Here is a 25591-nt window from a genome sequence, read left to right on the forward strand (position 1 = left end):
TGTAGATGTGAGAGATTGAGGAAAGGTTTTGAGGGAAAGCACAATGGTCAACTCTGACAGCTACAGAGCTGCTCAAGTGTATGGCACTGTTCCTCTTCATAGGTTATATTTTATAGATTATTTTTACATCATCTGTAGTCTGTACAACTTCACTCTTTCTACCTCTCAAAATGGTGTGTGCAGGCAGGGAGCAGTGGCATTTTTGTCTCAGAGCAGCTGATCAGTTTTGTGAGAATATGTTGGGCATACTAGTCCAAATGTTTCAGCAAACTCCAGATACATCCACAGGCAGAAATCGCCATTGCACTCTAACAAACAAACAAAGATTTGGCTGGTGGTAAAGTCTGGTGATAGTTCTAAAACATTGTGCAGATATTTGTATGCACTGAAGAAAGCCAAGGAAGTGCATGTGAAGCAATACCTGCATATTTTAGTTAAATGTATCAGGAAGAAAAAGTGCTTGTGATCAAGCTAGAAAATTGAATGCAAACTGTGGTTTTGGCTTACCAGCTACAGGTCTCCTAACCTGAAATATTATATTTTTTGGATTTCAGTTCCACAGTACTATATACTTGGCTTCTCCAGTTCAAGTCCATAGCAAATTATTTGCATGCTGTGCAGGGGTTAAAAAAAAAATAAAAAAAAAAAAATTGAGGAACAGCTGCTGTTGGCTCTTTAGTCTGACTTCAACTTATTCCCAAACTCAGCCAACAAACACAATCCTCCTACACTTGTAGAGCTTCTGGTTTTTCTTGGCCCATACAGCCCTTTGTCCTCTGGCAAAATTTCACTGAAATCTCATGCAAATAATGTTTGATCTTTACCAACTCATCTCAAGCAGGAGGACCCAGGTTTTAGTTTCTTTTTCTTCTCTGCAGTGAGGAAAGGAGGAAGGTAGAATTTTATGTGTAGAAACAACTCTGTACAGGTGTGGTCTCAAGACCCCCAGGATTTCTTGGATAGCTGTGACCTTGTGTTTTCCATATGTTCTTCAGCGAGGTGTTTGCCAGGATAATCAGTGACTGTAGTAAGTGTAATGACTTCTTGTGTTTTCTACCTACATTTTCCATGGAGTTTACCAACACTCTTACCCTCAAGAGGACTGTGAAAGCTTCCTCTCTATTAAGTCAAATGCATTGTCTTATAGGAAGAGGAGTCAGTGCACATCTACATAGGAAAAAAAAAAAGTAGGGAGCTATGGCAATTAGCTTTTGAGCACTATCCCCCTTGCTGATCAAACTATGCTTATGTGAGATCAAATATTCTTTCATCCTCCAGAAACTGGAATCAAATTCTCCAGATTCATACTTCAGAATGGCCCTGAGACCAAGGAATATAGGAAATGAATGAAAACACAGAAATATTGAAAGGCCAAAAAGACAGGAAGAATTCATGCAGAAACTCAAGTGCTTCTGATACCAAGATTAACAATGAGATTTGTCCTGCTGCTTCTCAGGTATGCACACCCCCAACCATCTGACCAATTTCTGCCTGTGTGAAGTAGAACGCAGCAGTTTTTCATGTATGGCTGATGATTCCTCTCTTTGTCTTCCTTCTTTTCCTCCTGCACCCTTTGCCAACAAATTTTAATTGGCTGCATGACTTCAGGTTACATCTCTCTGTATGCAACTGGTCCACAAGTATCTATTTTCATTTGCTTTCCACAGTATTCTCATTTTCTCACTATTCTGACTTCACCGCCTGCTCATGCTTAAATTTTACATATGCCCTATCCCTTAATCAGAGGAATCTGCAAAGCTAGTCAACCTTTTTTTTTTTTTTCCTGAGATCAAGATGGCAGAGCTATTGAAAAGCAATGTCAAAGAAAAGAAATAGATTGCAATAGTTATGGATTTGTTAACAGGAACTTTACACAGTGAAGAGTTTGTCCTGAAAGGGATTGTGGCAGCTTAACAGTTTACCTACACAGAAGCAACATAAAAAATTGGTTTAAATATCTTTAGCAGTAAAATAAGGATGCTATCATAGATGGTATTTTCTAAAATGTGAGATAATGGCACAATACAGGAACATTCAAAAACCTATTATCATTTATTAATAGAAATTAATAAATACACTGTGAGTTCTAATTGCCAGCTCTATTGTTAATTCATCTTTGTTTAAGGTTTTGAAGGGTCTGACTCAGAAAACAAACTCATCCTGTTCGTAATTCAAGCTATTTTTAACAGCTAAAACTAAGTTCCTTTAAGAGATTGTTTTAAAAATCACTTAGATTTCAGAGATCTTCAGATATCTTCAGATATCACACTAGATGTGTGTCCCAGATATCTGAGCTGTGTGGGAAATGAGTATGCTCTAACTTACCCAAAGTTTTGGAAAGGCAACCTGAAACTTAAGAGACTAACTTTAGATATTACAGTGGCAACCATTGGAGTGTCTAAACCCAGCTAGTCAGAAGTACTTAAGCCCAGTCTCTGGGCTAAAAATGAAAAATTGTCAGTTTTCAATTGTATAGGGAAAGAAAGTTGTTTGATTTCTGTTCATCTGCCAGGGGAAAATGGTTTAAAAAAAACCCAAACAACTAACACACCAGCAAACATGCATTTTCAGATAAAATGCATTTCTGTTTAGACAGCTTGGCAAAAGAGGAACTATTCTTTTAACAGTACTTTGGTCACTGAAGTTGTCTTTCCTTAAAATATTTTTGCAAGCAAACTAACTTGGCAGCTCAGATTCATTTAGCTTAGTGCACCTTTATTCATTTTTCAGGCCTGAGAAATAATCAGATACTTACTTTGGAAATGTAGCAAAGAGTCATACGATTCTGAGTGTGGGCAACCCAATCCACACAAATACCACGAGCAGTGGTTTGTTCCTTTCATAAACAAGATATTTGCTCTTCTTGTATCATTGCTTATTCATTTGGATTATTAACAGGCTTTTTAAAACTATTAAAGCCTTGCCCCTCATCTTCAAAACTGCCTCTAGGCATCTTTGATTTATGTGGTTTGCATTTACTCCCAAAGGTCTTATCGACCTTGGCAGTGTTAGAAATCATATTTTCACATCCATGAATTGCCCTTGACTAATTTCTCCAGTACAGTTTGAACATAAATAAACTTCCTTTGGCAGTTGCATTTTTTACTTTTCACTTGTTTATTTTTAAGAAGCACGGTGTGAATGAGTGTATGGAATATACGGCAAAGTAAATCTGCATTGAAGTTTGGTTAAGAATGTGCATTTTTGTTCCCCTTGAATGTGTTCATGATGGATGGATTTTTTTCTTTCTATTTTTCTACTTTGATTTTTTTTCCCCTAATCTCTCTTCTAAGATCATACAGTTTGCAGTGACTTTTGATGTTATTCTCCCCTGTAGTAGTTATGCATTTCTAAGACCAGAGTGAAATTAATTTTCTCATTGTGAGATGGGACATGTACTCCATGATAGTCCTCCTTATTTGGAGCAAACCTGAAAAAAGGTAAAGGTTCAGAAAATTTTGGGTTTGCAAAATTTGACTTCCAATAAAAAGCTTGTCAGGGCCACAGGCACTTTGTAAATAGATACATCAACCAACAGCTCAGGAGAGAAATGCAAGAACAGAACTTTATTATCAGAACCCAAGCTGTGTAACCTGGTGGCTTCCAGACTGGAAGCACAGAATATGAACATCACATGCAGTTCCCACTGGAATGCCCTGCCAAGCTGAGCAGCTTGGCATTGACAGTGATGGTAAAAAGGGTTGGAAAGCAAAATTCCTCGCTCCAAATTCAAGCTCCACAGCTGAGCCATTATAGCCTGGAGTGTAAAGGAAGCGATGTATTACAGACTGCATTAATTCCCATGACATTAGAAAATCTATGTGATTTGGGTACCTTCTGAAATGTCTTAACACTGCTAGTAGAAAGCAGGTAACTGTTTTTAATGTACTTGATTGAGGTAAAACTTATGAAACTGTAAATATAGAGAGGATGGTAAGGTGAATCTAAGAGCAAATAATTATTATTGAATCATTCAGATTTTTATTCTGTGTTATTACAGGCCTGTTAGAAGTGTACTGAATAATTTGCTAGGAGTCTCTGATATGATGTATGCAATCATCTGTAGATACCTCCTTAGTGATGCAACTAGAGAATAGGTGGGTGAATCTACTACAAGATTGTCACAGTTCATAGAGCATTAGCTGAGGCACAACTCAGTGATGTGTTTTCTACGCATAGTCCTTGACTAAGAATAGGAATTTTCCTTCTCACCTGGAGACATATATTTTCAATTCCTTTTACAATATATTCAGCAGACATATTCCTGACCTTTAGCCAAAATTTTATTGACGGGAATGTGAGTTTCATTGTCTAATTCTTGAATCGTGTTTGAGATGGAAACAATACCTTCATTTTCTGGTACCATTTTCAGAAAATCTGGTACCAGTCCCAGCACTACCTCACGAGCTATGACAGGGCTATGGCCAGGGCTGGAAGGGGATTCACCTTTCAGTCCTATCTCCAGGGGTTTGGGTGCTGCACTTCACCCTCAGGAGCAGCACTCAGGAGTGTTTGAGCCTTGGTGAGTTGACTGTCTGAAAGACAAACTCATCAGAGTTAACTTTCTCATTGTGGTGAACTGGCACCTGTGTAAGACTGAAATTCCTCTAAAAGGCACAGAAACCATACTTAATATTAGTGACTTGAGTATTTGAAGCAGAAGAAGATCCTTTGAACTGTTAAGTTTTCATATGGAGAATCCTTTTTTCCCTCTTTTTACATTAAAGATTTTTTTACAAAATATTGCTGCCTTTTTTTACTAAGTGATATCCTATGGACTTTTTTCTGGATTCCTATCAGTCACTATTATTTCTGCTGATAATATCTTTCAGATCTCTGACTTTGTAAAACAAGTCTTCTCTGTGGCAATCTAATATAAAGCATAATCTGACAATGAGAACCTGGATTAATACAAGTCTCCTTGTATTAATATGCTTGTTACAGAAATATAACTTTCTATGAAGATTGAAGCCCTAGTTTACAGGATTGGAATCTAGCTGGGCTTCAGCCTAAAGAGAAAAATCTTCAGCCTAAGAAACAACTGTTCTACTATGATTTTCACTTTTAGTGCTGTATACTAAGTACATAGGTTACATGCTCCTTAAAGGCCTTAGCTTTAGCTACTATATTATAAACTATCTAGTGTTTTTTATTTAAGTTGAAGACTGCTGAAAACTCTTGAGAGCCTGTTCTATTACCTGTGTGAAGTGCTGTCATTATGGCACACCTTTTGTTCCTCTTAGGAAAGGCATGGGATAATAGCAAGTTGGCAGTGGATAATTTTCTAATGATGTGGCATGCTCCCCATTTCACAGGCTCACTGGCTGCTTCAGAGTAACAAGAGGATAAATTTAATACTGATCTTCTATCCACACAATGACACCTTTGAGGGTCTGAGAGAAAGTTTCAGTCAAATCCACATGCATTAAGGTAAGGATTTATGTAACTTTTCTTTATAAAGCCTTGATAGAGCGAATGCTTTAGATAGAGTAAGCAGCTTTGGTCACTGTGTTTTATTGAGCAAAAAATTGCAGTCATTGCCTGGAGACAAAACCTGAGGGAAGATGACCACTAAATATTTTCAGAGACATAAAGAATTAGCTTATTTTAAATATGTTGCCTCATCAGTGTTTTGATTCAAACTGATGTTCTGGACTCTTTTACTCCATTCTGTTGCTATGCCAGATGAATAATTTATTACACTATTGTCAAGGCAGATAAGGTGGCTTTTTCTCATTTTTTAACGTTATTTGGATTCACAGGATAAGATTATTACATAGTTTTCCTTATATGCTCAGTGTTAGAGCTAATCTCATGTCACTGTTGTCATTGTCTAGGTCTATTACAAAGAATTCCATCAAAAATTGCTCAATAGGGTTCAACTACTATATATATATCAGTCTCTATAAATTTGTCTTTGTCACCTTAAGATAAGAAAACATAAAACTCTGAAAGGATTTGCAAAACGAAGCTATATAAAATCTTCACCATATTGTCTCACTTTTATGTTACCACAATGTTCCACTGCTATGCATCTGCTCTGTATCACTTGGCATGTTCACTCCAAAGGAGGATTGACTTCAGCTTACAGTGAAGATCATTTCTGACTGCAGTGCTACCTTAGGGTGAACAGTTGAACCTGACTTATTTAAGATACTTCCTTATGTGGTACTTTACCCAGATCTTGCCAGAGAGTTGCAAATACATGCTGTAGTTATAGTCTACTGATCTAAGAATTGCTATGGGCTCATTAAGTCACGGGAGTAATGCTCTGATTAATAAATTATTTATTTGCAATTATTTTGGCTGATTCAGAATTTATATGCTGCCAAACCTTAACCAGAATCTGGATTTGAAAGAAAGCAAGCTATCATAACTTTAGGAATACAATTTCATTAGATCAATTTTGTTAGTTTCCTCCCCATCTTGGAAGTTGTGCTAGGATGAATTTTGATATCAACTTTTGGAATTGACTTTGCAGTATTCAGGAGTAATTTATGCTCAGTGATACTGTCTTTGCTATAGTCAACACAGAGAAGGAGGAAAGAAGAGGGTTGTGGTAGCAGTTCAGAATGGAGGCCTGGATTAGAAGACCTGAAACACTGTTTGGAGGAGGACTAACTTCGCAAGGTGAAATTTAACTTCATATTTGGGGTTTTGCAAAAATTCTGAGCCTCTCACTGACAATACTCAGCACTTTGCAGAACTGAGTGCAGCTTTAGTTGGGCTTCCACAGATGAGACCATCTGAGAATTTCTAGTGACTAGAAATACAAGATTCTGCCTAATAATGGCAAGGAAGTATATGCAGGATTACAAACACATGTATTTGCAATAGTAGATACAGAGGTTGAGGTGTGTGCTAGCTTTGATTATATGGAACACTGGTGGTACAGTGAGTTGTACACTTGGAATGATACTATTATTCATTTCTCTGCTCGATTTGGTCATTCTTAATATACATGTCCTCCTAGTCAAGATAAGCACACAGAAGGATTGTCAAACTTTTTTACAGATGGGAAATTAGGTCATTGCCTGAAGCCACATAGGAAGTCAAAGGTTCAAGAGACTTCCATCTCACATTCCATGTTCTAAATTACAGAACCATCTTTCCTTATTTTTTGTAGCTATCCAAAGTGAGCTACAGAAACAATGTACTTGTTTTCTCTGTGAAGTAGATGTCATAGATATGCAATAAAGGACATTTAACAATCTTTCTTCAGTTGCACTTAGTTACTCAGGCTCTTGAATATGCATTGCAGAAGGGCCTGTGAATTTATCAGTCTCACTGCTCAGCTTTAATTGCTTTACTTTTTGTTGTTTGATTAATTTGTATTGTTGTCACATTGATGTTCTCATTGTTCTACTTAAAATAATTGAACGACAAAACCTTAAAATTCTTTGCTTGTGGTGTCTGTAAATTTACACTGAAAAACCCTTGAACGTAATGTTTCCAAGCCACATAAAGAAGGGCAACTCACACCTGCCTGTGCAAACACCATTCTATTGTAGTGTTTATCACAGTAAAATAGTGGGTTTTTTCATTGGGCTTTGTGTTCTGAGCAAGATGCACAAGTGCATAAGGCAGGAGAGCCTGGGGCTGTATTTGATCACAAGCTTCACACAGTCTGACTGGGTCAATGAGTTTTTCCAGCCAATTTAGACAATTTTCTCTGTGCAGACAAAATCCCTGGATTTCTCCTTAGTGTGCATCAAGGTAAGCTTCACTAAGTATTTCAGAAGTATCCCTTTTTCTCTCTTTATTTCTTTCTTTCTTGTAACCACCTACTCTGGTAAAAAAAAAAAAAAAAAAAAGATATTTAGGACTGATGTAACCTCTATACATCTGTCTGAAGATCAGCATGGTCACTACCTCTATATATTGTGTTTAAACAGAATAGAATTAGCTGTCCACAAGTATATCTGGACTGCCAGGGGGATCACATGTAATCTTTGCTATACATAACTCACCACAGAGTGGGAATGCAGGATATGCAGAAGAATGGTTGCCAGCACTATCTGCAAACAGCACAGCAAATTATTTTCCAGTTGATGAAGACAAGGCACTACAACTATGCCTTGCAGCATGACAGGTACTGTTGGAATGAGTTCCTTTCTTCTAGAAGTTCACCAACATAGTTCTTGATTAATCCCCCTTTATGCTGCTGAAGTGTAGTTTGAATTTAGAACTTTCTAATATTACGCTTTTCTGTGTTTTTCTGTTTCAGTATTTTTTTTTTTTTTTAAAGTATGTAAATCTGGCCAGAATATTTGTTGAAGTACTTGGCAATTTGGTACGGAACTATTAAATGTAATGAGGTTTGAAGGCCAGTTTGGAAGGCAAGCCATGTTTGCCTTTGTACAGTGCATCAACTGTTCGTGCATACAAAGTGAAACAGTGCTGTGTGTAGAGGTTTTGTGGGGCACGGGGGTATATCATACTGTATTTTCCCTTCTTATTTGAAGAGTAATTATTTTAGTTTTGATGTTCAGGCTGCAAAGTTTCTGAGCCTGAGCCCGAGTAAGGTTTTGCTGTGATGTTACTGTTTAGTTAGCAACATCCCAATGCAACTGAAAAGAAACAGGAATAGTTCAACATGGGGCTTAATTTCTTGGCAGTGGATAAATCCCCTTAATCTTAGAGTCACTGCCTGTATGGTTTGTGTGACAAAAAGAGAAGCTCTTAAATTCTTTATGGTATCCATGAAAACTGATAGTGGATTGCTAAAGGCTAAACTTCTATTCTTAATTTTGGCAGTATTATATTGTATATAAAATTATGACAATTACTTGGAGTGTAGTAGAAATCACTGAAAATACTAAATAGATTCAAATAGAGTTAGAGAACAAGTATTTCGGGTTAAAGTTTGGTTATTTAGTGTGTCCTTACACTGATAGATAGTGATGTATTCAATGAAAAATGGCAACAGTTGGAATGTTTGCAAGGAAGGGGACAGGTTAGGGTTTGTACTGGTGACTTTAATACTGCCATTTCTTGCATCTTGAACAATTTAATTTGGAAGCACTATGTTCTTGGAATGAGATAAGAATTTAGTATGCTGTGCATCTTCGCTTAATACATCTGCTGTCTATACAAAGCAAGGTGGACAAAAAGCGACAAATAAACCCAGAGAAATTGTCTCAGGAGCACTTAGTTTTACATCCTATTTAGTGCAAAGCCAAAGCAAATCAGCCCACAACAGAAACAGCCAAAAAAGAAAATGAATGGACCTAGAGAAATGGACCATCTGAAGCACCAAGTGGGACATAAATAAAAAACTTATTAGTTTTACAGGAGGGTCTTAGAAACAGTCCTTTCCCAAAGTAGGACTAGGTTATTAGGTATATTTCCCATTGGTATGTGATATCCATAACTGATTCACAAGTATTGGAAAGCTGAATAATGGTGACACTTTTGACCACTACTGTGCATTGTAAATAATACATAAAAAGGTCATTATTCTTCCTTCATTTTTATCACTCTTTCTTGTGGTCAAACTCTTCCTTGAAGATCCTTTGGAAAGGGAAAAAGTGCTTTCTTCTATCTTGGGTCATTTGACTGCATTGAATTTTAATAAAAAGGAAAATAACAATAAAAAAAATAATGTGTTCCCTGCAGAATCAGAAGACTGTAATAGGGATTTCAGTGCATGCCATACAGAACCTAAAACAGGTTTCCATACTTCAGCCCAACAATTAGACCATATCCAGCTCAATGGGTCCTACATTATATGAGGTATAATCTAGGCATTCCATCCACACCTTCTGGAAGGAGCTACTATTTGTGAAATGAATTCATATACGAATAGATACATTGGCGAAAGTGTTCTGAGAACTGCCACCAGTGATCTCTTGAAGGTTTTGAAGATGAGCGTTTCAATAGTCAAATTTTTCCCTTCTTATGCCCCTTCAGTTTTGCATTTTCAGTTTACTCGGGTTTGGCTTTCCCTCTTGTAGGTTTGTCCCAGCCTTCTTGACTTTCAGTGGCATTCAGTTCTGTAAAAGTGTCTTGCTAAGTTATGCCAAGACAAATACTAGCAGAACTGTATCCACACTAGGAAATTGCACCAGTGTAACTATAAACTGAGACAGTTAAATCAGCACTGTGTGTAGGCTTAAGTACTTTGTTGGATTTTAGTCAAAACACTTTAAAAGTAATGTTAAATTTTGTTTTTGTGCCAGCTGAGGGCCAAACTGAGCCACCTGTATTCATAGTCTGTGCTTAGCCATTAGTATGCTTCAAGTACATTCAAAATTTAAGACAAGAGAAAGTCCCACTGAAGTCATTAGAACTTGAGGATATGCATCTGCTTAACCTCTTTCCTGACTCAGGAGGGACTTAAGCATGCACTTAAAGAGACTTTTATGCTAACATTTTGTGCTGAATAAGTGCCTTTATTTCTTAAAATGGCAATGAAAAAATTCTTATTTTGAATTTAATAGGAAAATTCCTAGATTCATTCAGCCAAAGATAATTGCTGTTTGGAGAGCTTTCCATGCTCTCCAGTAAAAGTACATTTATCCAAGGGAAAAATACCTCTCTAAATCAGTATAACCTACAACATAATATTATTTTTATTGACATGTATGCTGTAATGCTAAAAATTGTTACGTGTTTGACTCAACCCAATAATTACACAGTATAAATGATATTCAAACAAGAGTGAATTGCATGGCAAAGATTAATTAACCAGAAGGTTACTTTACACCGTTCTTCAGGGAAAACCATATATTTTACTCTAAGGTTACAGCCTGTTGCCTTGCCAGAGTACTTTAAAGTAGTTTTGAAATTTCTTTTTTGAGGAGCAAGGCAATAAATTATTCCATGGGACATATTCTAAAGTGTAAAATTCTGCCGGTAGACCGACTTCAAAAGTTATGAACTATATAGTTGACTCTTGTTGGGCCATAAATGCTCCAGAGATTATCCATTTCAGGTCGATTACACTGGAGAAGAATTTCATATCCATACACTCAGGGGAGCTCCATTGGGCCAGAAAGATTACTGGTCCTTTCCCAAATCTGAGAGATTTTCATCCACTGCTGTGCCCTCAGGAATATCTCTTCTTCTTCTCATTTTTTAGTGTTTGAATAATTCTGCTTGAGATGATAATTAAACCTCTAGAATCTAATTCATGATATATTATTAAATACTTTTTAATCTTTCCATGTAATGCAAAAAGACTATGCAAAAAGAGTACCCAAGAGTCTCAGAAAAAAGGGCTTTATGAAATCAACTCCCTTCCAAATCATTAGCCTTCATGGTCCAAGCTCTTTGGTAGTCTCTTGGGAGGAGTATTTGTGTAGTACCAAAGGAATTCATTCACATTATTGTATGTTTCATCCCTATAGTCTGGATGCTTCAAAACTTTCTTATTAGGTGTGTTGGAATTTGATTCATGCTGCAGAACATGCTTGCACAGACCTCTTTGAGATTTTTTCCTTTCTGTACAAAAGGTGAAACAACTTTTGTTTTCAATCCCTTTTTCCTTTGCCACAGCTCTGCTGCCTCTCTTCTGTATAGGAGCACGATAACATATTTAAGCAATGCACAGCATGGCATTTTAACATTAATCCTTAATGTTATTTTATTGAGATGTGTAAACCTGTATATTTTTCACTGTCTCATACATGTCTAATTTCTTTTACTCTGTTAAATTCAGGCATAATTTAGGACGGAAAAATGCATTTTAGAATTACACCTGCAGCATGTATGACTTTTTCATGGCATGACAGTGATGTTTCAACAATCTATACATATTGATTTAGGCTGATAATAAACAATTTGATTAGGCTCTATCTATAGGCTGTCATTTCAATCACTGTCACTGGTCCAATAGAGTGGAAGGCAGCTAGCAGACACATATGGCAAGATTTCTCAAAATAAAAACTCTGGCCTGATTAGAGCCCTAGGTTCAGTGAATTGGACAAGACAGCTCAGCTGCCAGGTTATTAACTCCCTCAGAAAATACTCTGCCTTTTCCCCGGGGCCAGCCTGAATATTCTGATCTGGATCGATAAGCAATCTCCGGTGTGTACAAAATGCCAGCTAGAATCATTTGTCTCAGTGCAGTCTCCTCACAAAGGATAAAACACCTGCAGTATATGGCCTTCCCTCCCTCCTCCCCCACCTTCCCCTTTTTAACTAATGACCCACAAAGAAGGAAGAAGTAACTGAATCTGTTCCATCATCGGGAAGGCTCTCTCAGGTTTGTTTTAATGATCACAATGGCTACCTTTCAATCTTATAAAAATTATATCAGTCATGGTTTCCCTGTGGCATGTTTATGTAAGTAATGTGAACTGCAGTGTAATGACAAGTGTACAGATGTCATTGTAAGAGGGCCCTTGGCAAGAAGATATCTCAGAATGTCAGAATTTTAATAAACCGCGGGCTGCTGGTAGGGTTCTCTTTGGTGGTTGTCTTTTATATTTGTAATGTGTGCTGTGATCTGTTGCTTGGGCCAGAGATTTTTCAGGAGTGTTTAGCAACAAAGGATATTTTACAATTGATTAAAACAGAATTATTATTTTCCAGAGTTGTGGTGTTTGCCCAGTCTGGTATATATCTGCAGTTAGGTTTGTAGTGGTGGTGGATTGTAGCCATATAACTTTTACTTTCTTTAGATACAGACCAAAACATGGATTTTTAAAATCTGACTGAATTCAGTACTCTTCAAAGGTTTGGACATTATTTTCTGAAGAAAGAACAGCACTTTATAAGTGCCTTACCCTTCCTTCTTTTGGTTAGAGAGCGTAGCAAACTTCAGAGTCCCTGCTTTACTGTTCCATTTTCCTAATCTCAACCAAAATCAAAATTGTAGAAGGGAATGAAAATACCATTAGTAAGAACAATCCTTACAAATATGAGGTACATTCAACACTTGAAAGAAAATATGACTGTGATATCATGATGATACAGGTTCTCTCTGTCTTTTCATCTGGATTGTGGAAATATTAAGAATCACAGGTGGTGATACTTGTCTCAGAGAGTGGTCAGCTGTAAAGTTAACACAGAACAAAGAATTCCCAGGCTTTGATGTGTGCAACTTCAGCATTTTGGTTCTGGTTAGTCGAGAACCCTTGTCTTTTTTAATATCTAGGAAAAGGATATGTGCTTTCTCTTTCAAAGTTCTGCTTAATAGATGTCTTTTTCTTCTTACATCTTATCTTCAGAGTTTGTTCCCTGGATATACTTATTGTCTTATGTGCTTGAATTTAAATACAGTTAAAAAGAATGTTGATCTGTTAATAAGCACCCTTGACTCAAAATCAAATAACTGCAAAATTGCAGAAAATCCCCAGTTCTCCAAGTTTTCTCTCCTTCATTGGTTATGTATTATACCTGGAACCACAAGGCAGAACCTCCTATTGCCCAACAAGTCTAACATCATATGCCCCATGTTGTCAAGAAATAAAAGCTGAATCTCCTTAGCTATCTATGTAGAATATTTACTGAGCAAATTCTAACACTGAATACCTGTTTCTGAGTATAGATAAGATTCTTTGAAGAATAGAGGCCAGTTTTAACCTGTTTTTCCAGGCTATTGAACTAGCTCCTCATTCAGCTAGTAAATGACAACATCCTTCTGACCTCAATTTGTGTAACTGTTTAGCTCTGTATGCCTGTAGAAAACTTACCTTGGATTAATGTAAAGTGGAGGTCCACACCTACTTAAAAAAGAAAATTTTTTTTGTGTCACTTTTGCTTATGACAAATTAGAAAGAAAGCATTTTATGTTTGTACTGCCATCACTTGGAAAAGAAGGTTTGCACTTACTCTCTGTCTTTTTTTGCTGGGTGAAGTGTCTTTGCCCTGATAGTGTCAAGAAATTAGAATACTGTCTTCCAGACAGCTTCTTTCATATTTGCCATCCAAAACTTGGGGAACTAAAGATGCTTTTAAATAAGAACAATGTAAGGAACAACATTAATGAATTGATTTCTCAATGTAAAAAACACATTTCCCATTAAGACACTTATTAGAATGTTTATCTCGGAGAAAATGCACACAGTTTATATGAAAAGCTGATGTTATGTTAATTTCCATTATTATATACAGATGATATTGAGGAAGATGGAACAAAGTGCCTTTAAACCAAAGCTGATGACATTTTTTTTTCTTGTTTGCTACAGTTTTATTGTAGTGAAATATGTTCATTTTAGCAGTGGAAAACTGCCCTAAATAGACAGCATAAGAGCAATAAGATTCAGAGCACAGTTTTAAAATGATGTGCTCTGGAAGTAAGGCTTTTAGACATTTTGGTTTATGTATTAAAACTTCCCACAAATTTGATTGAGAATGAGTCTTCGATGGATATTTGCTGCAGTTATGCTGCATTAGACTCGATTTATCCACCACCTCTCATTGTTGCTATTGATTGATTTTTAAATTAGATGAAGGCAATCAGTAAATACCACCCAATCAAGTCCTAAAAACATACAGGAGATTAGACAATTTAGGGTAATCAATGAAAATATTCTGTGATTTGCTACCACTCAATTTTGACCATAAATTACGACCATAACTTGCAAGTTAGTAAGCCATAAAACAAGTGGATGTGACAAGAAAAACTATAAGAAATGAATTAAGGAGATGAAGAGGAACCACTAGTGTTGTCATTTAACGAGACAAAATTACTCTTTATACATATCTTGTGTTTCTGGTTGAGTCTTGCCAACAGTAGTGGAGTACAGGAGCACTAACCTTTGCTCATTTTTCTAGAGTTTTTGGGGTTTTTTAGTGTAGCAAAACAGTTTGAACAATAATTAATCTAACTAATTTTATTGCAGCAAATAAATTAATGTAATTTTAGGTTTAAAACCAGCTGCTTGCTAAAACCCCTCACCTACATCACAGACACTTGCAAACACTAATTTTAAAGTCACACTTCTCTACAGTGTTATATCTTACAAACTTTAAAGTGTAACAACAATTTAATGTTATTTTAGGACAACACTTTGAAGAAGCTGTGCTTATACACATTCTCTGTGATACATGTCACCCATTTTCTATATTCTCACAACAGTCTAATTGGGAACTAATAATTCACATGCCTTACAAAAAAAAATCCCCTTTAAAGCTTATTTACTAATTGTAAATAGGTGTCCAAGTTTTTTCTATTTGTGAACTTCAGTATCTATTTGGAATTTCTAGGCATTATCCATCCAGTATTTCTAGACTGAAAAGCTGCTTATAAATACATAAACAATCATTAACAGCTACAGGCTCCCTATTATTTATCAAATATTTATCAAATCTTCTCACTTAAAGAAAGTAATACAGATGGGACACTGCTGAGTAGCATGCAGAAGTGTTCCTGGTTAATGCCTTTACAATCCTCCTTAGAATAAGGAAGAAATTTGGAAAAGGACAATTTTTGGGAGTGTTAATCGTAGAAAAGTAGGATATAAGATGCTTTTGACAAGAGGAAAATTCATGTGCTTTTTTTTTACAGGGAACAGAAGTCTGAGAGGCCTGTAAACCTCACAGTACACCTGGAAAGGTGATGAGAATATAACGTTGGACAGCACAGGAGGAGGAAAGAATACCTTCACTGCACTCACAGCCACTGAAATACCCAAGTGCCTTTGCAGAGTCTGATGATAGAGCAATTCTTGTGATAGCACACAGATGCAAAATGCACAGGTGGAAATATTGAAAATACATGGATTTATATTGACTGATTTCACATTGCAGTGGAAAAGCAAAAATCTGAGTAAAAAGAAAGCGATAGTGATGTTGCAAACAAAAGATTAGTCAGCAAGTACTGACTCTGCAGCCACAGGTGGACTCTGTGTGTGTAAAAGTAATTTCCTTTAGCCTAGGGCTTTAAGAATCAGGATTCACATTTCTGTGCAAGTGTGTGGAACAGCAGAACAGAATAAGTCCATGTAAGTCCTGGGCCCCTTACAAAAATATGTTTTACTGTGTCAAAAGCGCTTACCACCTGAATTCTGAATTTAACATTAGAAAACTGTCCAAGTCTGGTCTTTCATATTTTCTATGTGGTTTAGTACATCCATCTAAGGCAATCCAGTCTGAAGAAGAACTACATGAATCCCAAGTAAAATACAAAATATACACCAGCTTGCTAAATATATTTTTAAAAAATATATAATTTTTTCATTAACTCCTCTTTTCATTAACTCCTGAATTTTATCTTTTTCTACAGGCTCATAAGATTTTAAGACAGAAATCAATTCAGTGCTAATAATACTTTTTCTTCCTTCCATTTAAATTTGGTACTAGAGGAAACTTCTATATCTTACATCGTTGGCATCATTTCTGACAAGTATGTATAATGAGACTGGAAGACAAACAATTCTCAAAAATAATATTCCTCCCTCTGAAGGTAATATTTTTTTCTGAAATTTGAGACTCTTATGTTAATTTGAAATCTCCTTTGGAAATGCATTTCCAGCTTCTTTCTAAAAGATTTTGGATGTGATTGAACCTTTGGTGGAAATTTGCAAGATACACAGCTAGATTGTGAAGGCAGGAAATGAAACAGCTCAGAATCTGAATGAACTCTGGAGCATTTACATTCTCATATTTAAATATTTGCCTGAATTACATGTGAGCTGTAACTTTTCACTCACTGCAGTTTTTTGCATTCTCTGTAATTAACAGTACTAAGACAAATCGATGTTTACGTATTTTAATGCATCAATGTATCATGTTCAATCTCATGTTTCTATGAGTTTAAAAACATACAACACAAAACCCCAATAACTTCTAGCAAAGAGGGCAGGAAAGGGAGAGAATAAAGAAAACCCCTGACTTTAAACAAAGACAGGGACCTACTTGCAGTTCCTGATGGACTGGTGCAATACAATGAAGCTGGTGTATTCAATATAACTTTTAGAATAATTGCCTGGGAGGTAACCAGAAGAAGTACATTTTACTTTATCATGGTACATAAATAAAAGGGCAGACTAATTAATCATATAGCTTACTAAAAGTGCTTTTTATTTTGCCATTTAGTATGCCAGAAAGATCATTTTCTTTAATGTATATACCCAGTATTAACATGATTTAATCCATCATGTTCTGTATTATGAAATTACTTTGTTTTACTCCCTGATCCAGCTGAAGATCATTAACCCACACTATTTTCTAAGTCATACATCATTTGAGTGTATTACCTCATATAGCAAAAAAGCTACTTCTCTCGGTTATACACTCCAACTAAGAAATCATTTTTTCTGGATGTTGCTGACAAGCAGAGCTGTTTTCATTAGAAAGCAGATGGTTCTCAATTTCGATTCTGTTTTACCTTCACATTTGCTCCAGCTCAGAGTTCTTTGCTGCCAGTCACCTCATTACCTCTTGCAGCATCCACATTCTATATTCCAGACCTGTCTATAAAATGTGCTAAACATGCAAGTACTTTGCCTTACCCCAAGACCTCGTTTTTTTACCCTGCATCCTCACGTGTTGTTAGTCTTCAAAAAGCAGTGAAAGTGCAGGCAGTCATCTGAGCAGGAGGTTGAACTCCCACAGTTTTGCAGGTGTCTGTTAGCTGAGAGTGCCAAAGGTGTAATTTACACTTCCAGATTTTAAGCTTGGACGTGAAGTCACACTACTGGTGAATTTGCCTCCTACAGCTTTAGGGCAGAATCTGGCCTTCTGTCATTTCTTGCAGTTTACAGTTGTGATGTTCATGACATTGATGTTTTCACTGTGTGTTCTCCAAGTCTATATCATGTATGTTCTGACTGGGCTGCCCTGATACCCTGGTAAGTGTCGATAAATAGTGACCTGCAATGTAAACGGAATGTGTGCACAATAGAGTAATGGGTCATTTGGAGTCAAAATGAAGACTGGATAGTTACTGAAGATATACCTTGGATTTTTTTGAATAAAAATGAATAAATAATGTTTTGAAATAGTTGCACTTCGGAAGTGCAGAAGTAACAGAAGTAGCACCTGCTAAGTTTCAGACTGAGTTCAGTTACCTCTAAGCATTTGCTTTGAGAAGTAGACTCTCATTCTAGTTCAGGCAAGGAGACTAAATGCTTTCATTGCTTATATGGGAAGCCATGTACTAGAGATTAAATCCTTAGAGGTGAATCCATCAGTACATAACAGTTCTTCTATAGCATATATGGTTTTGTTTTGATCATTCTGTATGTAGATAAGACTCAAACCTTGTAATAATATATTCTACCTACTTTGTGTAGTTTTCTCTGGTTTCTACACAATCACAAACTCCATTTTTATTACTACTTTCAGGAAGTTTTCAGGAGATGAGGTTTTCTTTTTTTTTTTTGCACATACTTCATAACTCATGCCAAATTTACCAGTTATTATGACCTCTTTTACTTGCTATATGTAAAGATGCTATCTTCTTTATTCAGAGTGAAAACTGACGCAGAGCTTGGCAGAAATAAGGGTAGAGTATTGGGATGGCTATTTGATTTTATTAATTTGAAGGACAACATCTTCACTGATCTTAAACTGTATCATGGGTGGGATGTGATTTAGAACAACGATTCTTGTAGAATTTTCACGGAAATTGAAGGAAGAGTAAAGGCCTTTAATGAACATGCTTACAAAATTCCAAGAAAATCAGAGATTTGGAATTGTTCCAGGCATATATGAATCTGTTTAGTTATGTTTTGTTATAGTTTAATAATCCACTGTACAAAGAGTTTTGAAGGAGCTGGGGGGGGAACATAAATCTACAATGTTAACAAAGCCAAAGCTGAAGGTCAGTCTGCAGTTAATAACCATGCTCAGTGGTATTATTTTAATGATGACACAATATTTAAGCTACTGAACTTGGCACTGTAAGTAGCTACGTACGTTGCACAGAGTGAAGAAGTATGCAATTGGTTGAGCTTGAGTTTCGTGTCTGTTCATAGTGTCCATGATTTCTGTTCTACTCTCAGCCAAATGTAGCTTCAGCATCCAGGCTGAATAAACCTCACCTGAATAAACCACACAGCTGTAATTCAGCTGCAAATAAAGCAGGGCAAAAATAGTAGGTGCAGGTGGTGCTGCTTACACATTGTGAGCCAGAAACAGAAAAAGGTAAGTCATAACACAGATTATCTTCTGCAGAAGGAGTGGGGTGCAGCTGTCCCTGGGGCATTAGAGGCAGTGCCTGTACACAGTAAAGTCTCTGCTGCAGAACTTGAAGCTCCTCTCGTTTGTGGGGACAAGACTGCCAAAGTGATGAGAAAAGAGAAGACTCCACAGTCTTCTGAATGGACTGGATTAGCCCACACTGAAAAAGTGCAGCTCCACAGTGGCAGAAATCACCTTACTGTCCAGTTTAAAGTTAGCCTGGGCATGTGTGGGCAGCTGGAGTGCAGCCCATCCATAATCAGCCTCCCAGGCCACTGCTCTGCAGGCAGCACAGACTCTGCCTTTGCACAGCTGTAGAGGTGAGTGCCGTGAGTGGCATGAAGTGCCCTCTGTCCAAGAGATTTCTGTGCCAATACCAGGTTCCCCAGGGCAGCTTCCCAGCTATGATAGTGACTGTTAAATGGAGTTACCCTAAGCTTGTCTAGATATCATAGTCTACTCCCCCAGCTATCAGTGTATCACAGGTGTGTTGGTAACTATCATTTTCTGACTGTGATGCCCAAATGATTTTGGAATTTACCTCCAGGAAACTGAGAGAAAAGATGGACTTTTTGGTTTGTGCCTTTGAGTGCTCCACAGAATGGGATTTAGCATTCATGTCACATAAGCCAATTTTTTTTTTTCTGCTCAAGACAGTATTGTGCAACTACCAAATTCAGTAGATAAAAATAATTATCAAAACTGGAAAAGGATATGGATGTAAAAAAAAAAAGTTATACTGTGAACTGTTGGTATGAAACTTTGTTTTCAGTATAAATAATTTAGTGGGGTTTACTTCAGCAATTGTGAACTTTATATACACGAAACTTCCCTCAATTTTTCTTGCCTTGAATTTGTCCCTACCTGAATGCTAACAAGTATAATCACATAATATTATAAAGTATCAAACCCTGGTAAAATAATTCCTAGAAAAACAAATGGCAAGGCACGGAAAATTATGGCGTAAGATCTTGACAAGATAAAATAGACGGTGAAGTACAGCAGGTGTCATTCTAGGATTTGTGTGTTTGTGCATGTGCACTGACACTCCTGATGTTCACATAAAATACAGGTAGAAACTTCATTCTATGGGAAAAATTTATGTAGACTCTTCAAAATTATATCAAAAGCAGTTAAAAAATGCAAACTATTAAAAAGTGATATAATAAGATAGCAATTTCTTTATAAAAATGTCCTTTGCATTTTTTTAACACTGTTTGACTTTCAAGCATGTTTTACTCTTTTCAAATAACAAATTGACCTTTCCAAATTCATAATGAGGTATGAAATAAATGAGAGAGTACTGAAGGTGAGTAATTCATTAATCATAAGCAAAACAGGGATGAAATCAAGGACACAGGAGCACAAACTGTAAAAATAATAGGTTGCGTAATCATTGTATTTAATATTAACTACATTATGTTTTTCATGTAGGTTCTGAGAAACTGTTTTTTTATGTTTACATGAAACTAATCCAAGGTAAATTTTATTTCCCAACATTATTTTTCCTAGTCGTTGCCCTCTTTTTAATAAACTAGAAGACAATGTGTTTTAGCTTGTCACACTGTTATGAAGATTTAATAGAGGGATTAGCAGGAACATTTAAGCCTACTGAAACTTTTGATTTAAGACATTCCACTTTTGACTAGAATGTACCAAATCATGTAGCTATATCCCCTTCTTGTTTGTCATGGCAAATCTCCCATTGTGGACATAAATTCATCTGGAATTGCTTGTTTTGGCCAAAATAAATTGTTATTCATATTCCTCTGTCAGAGAAGGACAGAGGAAGAAATATTAGTTACACAATTCTGAGTCTTTATTCTTCAGAAGTTCAGTCCACAGTGATTACACAATGTGCCACAAGGTAGTTCACAGTTTACAGGTGACATGAGTATTTAAATAGTTAGTTAATCCTGGTGGATATAATAAAAATAATTTGTTTCCCCATGTCAGATTTCAAGAATATTTATTCACAGAACAAACCAGGTTAGAATATGACAAGGTGGACTGGTGGCACAGCAAGGAGTCAGCTCACTTCAGAATCACTAAACAGATGCTTTTCCCTGTCCCATACACACTCATTTGGATGGAGCTGGTGTTGATGCTGCTCTTACTCGTTATTTTGTAATATGCTGGACTGAGAAGGAGAAAGAGGAGAAAAGTGCAGAGTGAGAGCTATGCACATAACTTGCCATTATATCACTTTGTTTTGTGATCCCCAGTGTGATACACATTAGCACCCTGGTCAGCTTTTTGCTCACACTGTTTTTAATTATAATTAATCCATGTTGTTTTGGTGCATATAAATGTTTGACTAATCAATTACCTGCATTTTGACTACAAAACAGGCATTTCGCATTATTTCCATTCACAATTTTTGCAACTTGAAGCCAAGTTCTGTCTGCAGTTCTGTATTCTGAGAGGGGAAAAAGTAGCTGTTGATTAAAGGTACGTACTCTATCATAGTCATATGTTTTCATAAACCTTGGTGAAGAAAATATCTTCATTTTTAAAACTCCCATTTAACTAATTTCCTATTTTCTCTGCTTGAACATTTCTACATTTTATAAATTATATTCATGTTAGATTCACACTGTGCTTAAGGTGTTTCTGCAAGGTGCTAAAGCCAGTAATTGTTAGTGATGTTTTTCTTTCTAAAGAAATATAAAGGACATGATGTTCCATGAATAGACTGGTATATTAAGTCTGAGGAATTTGCCCAGATCTCTTAAAATCATACATTCCACTCCTGTGTAAGTGGAGAGATCATCTTAATATATTTACCTTCACTTTAGATGCAGGTGGTTTAAATATGGTACTCTGGTTTAGATTCCAGAGCAAATAGGTTACCTATGATATTATCATTCCCCGAAATATATTGCCAAGCACTGCCTTTCTCAAGCAATGTGGTTAAAGGGTTCACTCTGTCCCCAGTGGTCCTCTGCTTGAATGCTTTTCCCAAGCTCCAGATCAATCTTTAACTCCTCACTTTTAAATTAAGGTGAAATACCATGGAGAAGAAAGGGAACATAAATACTTCCAAAATCCAAGCAAATAGGTTTTCTCACTCTTCCTTCCCTCTCCTAAGCAAGATATGAAAGTCCATGAAGTCTTCTGTGTTCTAGACCAGGTATTTTCAAATTTTTTGAGCCAATCTCTAATGTTTCAGCAGAATATATTTTTTTCCAAGACACCTTCTAATACTGTTACAGAATCTTCAACTCGGTATCAGAAACATTTTGCTATGGGCATGAGAAGTCTGTCACTTTAGAAAATTTCAAAAAAAATATCAGAAGAATTTTCCTCTCATAGGTACCCTGCCCTGTTCTTTGCTTGGTGTCTTGCATGACCTGGACTTCTCTGTACCTGAAACAATCCAACTCTGCAAAGCTTTCAGAGGCTGTTCTGGCAACAGGTGGATGGTAACTTTCTACCCAAAAGTTAAAAGGTGAAAAGAGTTTGGCTTCTGCGGGGACATGGACTTGTTTATGTCTTCAGCATATTTGAAATTTCTGTTAAAATATCAACCAATGCATTCATGAAACATGAATAGTTGTAGGAATGCATTTTAAGCTAATGCCCTTTCCCAGGTTAATGATTAATACAGTGAGAACTCAGCTTGGTATTTACTGTATCATGACACAAGTCAATTGAACTCCAAGCAAGTCATTATCTATTTTATTTATTTGTTTTTTTAAAGTATGCAATGTCAAATTATTAACTTCTGGGGTAGAAGGGTAGTAAAAACACGGGTCAGGCAGTACCCATGGAGTCTTGTGGGACTCACTTGTTCACACCCTGTGTGGTGTATAAAGAACAGAGTTCTTACAGAAGAAGGCTTTCTGTTTCCAATGCATTAAATAGATTTTACAAAAATATGCATTTCTGTATTCATTACTGTATTAAAAAAACACTTGCATTCTCTATCTGTTTTTCACTTGTTATCAGAGTAAACTGCACCTTCAGTTCTCCGCATATATACAGTGCTACTTATTTCCTGTGGGAATTAATTTTTAAATTATTTAAAGGAGAGAAGGACTAGAAGTTTTCCATATCTTAGGTACTCAGAGACTTCAAGATCAATTTTTACTCATGCTGAGATTTTTCAAATAGTTTTGTTTCATTTATTTAAGCTTTATGCATGTTCAATTTTTAATTTTGTTCTGCTCCTTCTCTTTATCATATATTGAATAAACATTGATTTAGAAATTGAAAGGGCATTTTACTATATGATAATAATTTAAATAATTCAGTCATCAGTAGTAACTATTCAGTATTTCTCCCTTAGAAAACTGGTGGAGCTATAAAACTGCTATAGGTAAAGTTGAGTTCTGTAGAGAGAGAGAGATTTGGTAAAGTTTGTTTTGAAATTTGGGAAATCTGTTTAACAACTCACAAAAGTAGTTTGAAAACATGGCTTAACTGTTTATTTGAGTTTTAGGACTATGCTAATGGAAACAAATTAAATATTTTGCTCATTCTCAGTATTCTAAAAAGTTGAAATAGCAAGTGGAGAATATGCTGTAAAAGGATTTATTCATCAGGAGAAAAGATCACTTGAAAATTTGGCCACTGTTGAATGTCTTTGAAGTTCTAATTTGTATCAACAAATATGCCTAATTCAAAATCAGTTTTCAATGGACCAACTAAGAACACTTTACTCATTTGTTTTCCTGCCAAATTTTGATATGATCACGAACATGTCAGCACTGTGGCTGTTGAAAAAAATTAAAATTTTCAATATGCTTAATTCTGTAGGAAGGGTGTTTTATTTTACTAGAAAAACAGGTATTTTGCTTGGAATGGAAATATTACCTTTCAGGAAAGATACTGCTTGGAAAATTCTGCGTGAAATGTGAAAGCTTCAGAAAGTTGCAAAACCCTAAAATTTTTAGAATTTGGATTGGAAGAAAAATACTTGGACAATATTAACTATCCCATTGCTAAACCTGTAACGAGACCTTTCTTGTCTGCAAAGATATTAAGGTCTTTCTAATTCCATTTTGCAATTCCTAATTTTTTCATGGTAACCCAGCCACAGTTTAAAGGCTCAAAGGTGTTTCACCTAATTTTCCTTATATCTCCAGATAGTGCTTGGCCAAGTTATTTAGACACAAATAAGCCTTGAGAATATCATCAAATCCATTCTAATTTCATTCATGCCTTGGAGATAATAATTTAAAGAGCTAGTCACTGCTTGCAATTAAGCATGGAGAAAATAGATCTGTCCCATAATTTATGTCTGCAAAGGTTGGGCTGGATTTGTAATTAATGTTTGCTCCTTTTAATGAAATACTCCAAAGGTCTGCACTTCTGTCATTCATGGAGGTAATTTTTCAATTGATTAGTAAAATAATACTTGAAAAGTAAATGCACCTGCTTTAGCACAGAAATGTCTTAGTCAAGTAGAGACAATGATTGGAGTGCTAAAAAAATATCATTTCAATACAGTAGAGACTGGAGTTTTACTCCTCCAGAATTCAGAACTCCCACTAAAGAGAAAAAAGAGAAAAGGTAATTAAACCTCCAACAACTTCTTCAGCATGCTTTCATCCAGTTTAATTCCTGAGTGGTTTTCAGCATAGCTAAATACTTTTAGGAACACATGCCTGAACTGTGCATTTGTACAAGTGAAATATGTCTGGAAAGCATATGTTACAGCAAGACATAATTTTTATATTTTTGTACCTTAGAATTTTGAAGGGGCATGAACAAATCATTTCAAATTGGAAGTTTGTTTCCATTTGGAATAAACACTTAGAATTTGACAGCTCATTTGGATTCTATTCTTATTTCCATTTCAGAATCAAACCTGCTCAAGCAGGCAAAATGGCAAGACTTGAGAGTTAGGTTTAAAATGGCTTGTTATGTCCTTCCTATAAAACAACCACTATCAAAGGAAAATTAAATGAAATAACAAGCCATCTCCGACTGTTTTCAGGGAATTGATAAGGATTTTGTTTGAATTAATCACTCACTGCTTTTTTAATTTAGTCATTCTGACATAAAGTCTTACTATTTCTCTACTACAGAGACCTCATGTTTTGTAACAGTGAGCACTGTGGGATTGACTGTAAGTTGATTAGACAGAATGCAGAGTAGAAACCACAACCTATGCCAAATTTCTCGGGGGCCACAAATATGGTGATCCAAGAGGTTTTGAACCCTGTGTCATCTGTGACAAGGATTTTACTTTCAGAGAAAGAAGCAGCAAGAGAAGTGAATAAATGTGGTGAAAGAATCCCTTATCCAGTGCTCAGCCTAGTGAAGGAGAGTAATCCAGACACTGGAGCAATGTGTGTCATCAGAACATTTAACTTTAAGGGTAAAAGTTTATAGTTTTAATGCTATGGTTTTAAGTGTTTGAATCATCTGAAGGATCCAGCTATTATTAAAGCATGAGCAAAGCAGCATCTAAGGACTTTTAAAAATCTGCACCTTGAACTCGGTATAACTCCCATTAAAGTCAATGCATGCTGAGTCAGACTTTAATTCCTTTTGTACCCTAGAGATT

General features: G+C 36.1%; 1 long non-coding RNA gene across 1 annotated transcript; it reads left to right on the top strand.

Moving 5' to 3' along the window:
- Positions 1 to 1305: 1305 nt before the first annotated feature.
- LOC114055560 lies at positions 1306 to 25361 on the top strand. The gene is made up of 5 exons (XR_003570762.1): positions 1306 to 1456; positions 4001 to 4097; positions 5316 to 5430; positions 15458 to 15800; positions 25348 to 25361. It is a non-coding gene; the product is annotated as an uncharacterized LOC114055560 (long non-coding RNA).
- The last annotated feature ends 230 nt before the right edge of the window (positions 25362 to 25591 follow it).

The sequence above is a fragment of the Empidonax traillii genome, unplaced genomic scaffold (genome assembly GCF_003031625.1).
Source record: "Empidonax traillii isolate 1590-97213 ecotype Southwest subspecies unplaced genomic scaffold, ASM303162v1 scaffold59:size1551110, whole genome shotgun sequence".
NCBI lineage: Eukaryota > Metazoa > Chordata > Aves > Passeriformes > Tyrannidae > Empidonax > Empidonax traillii.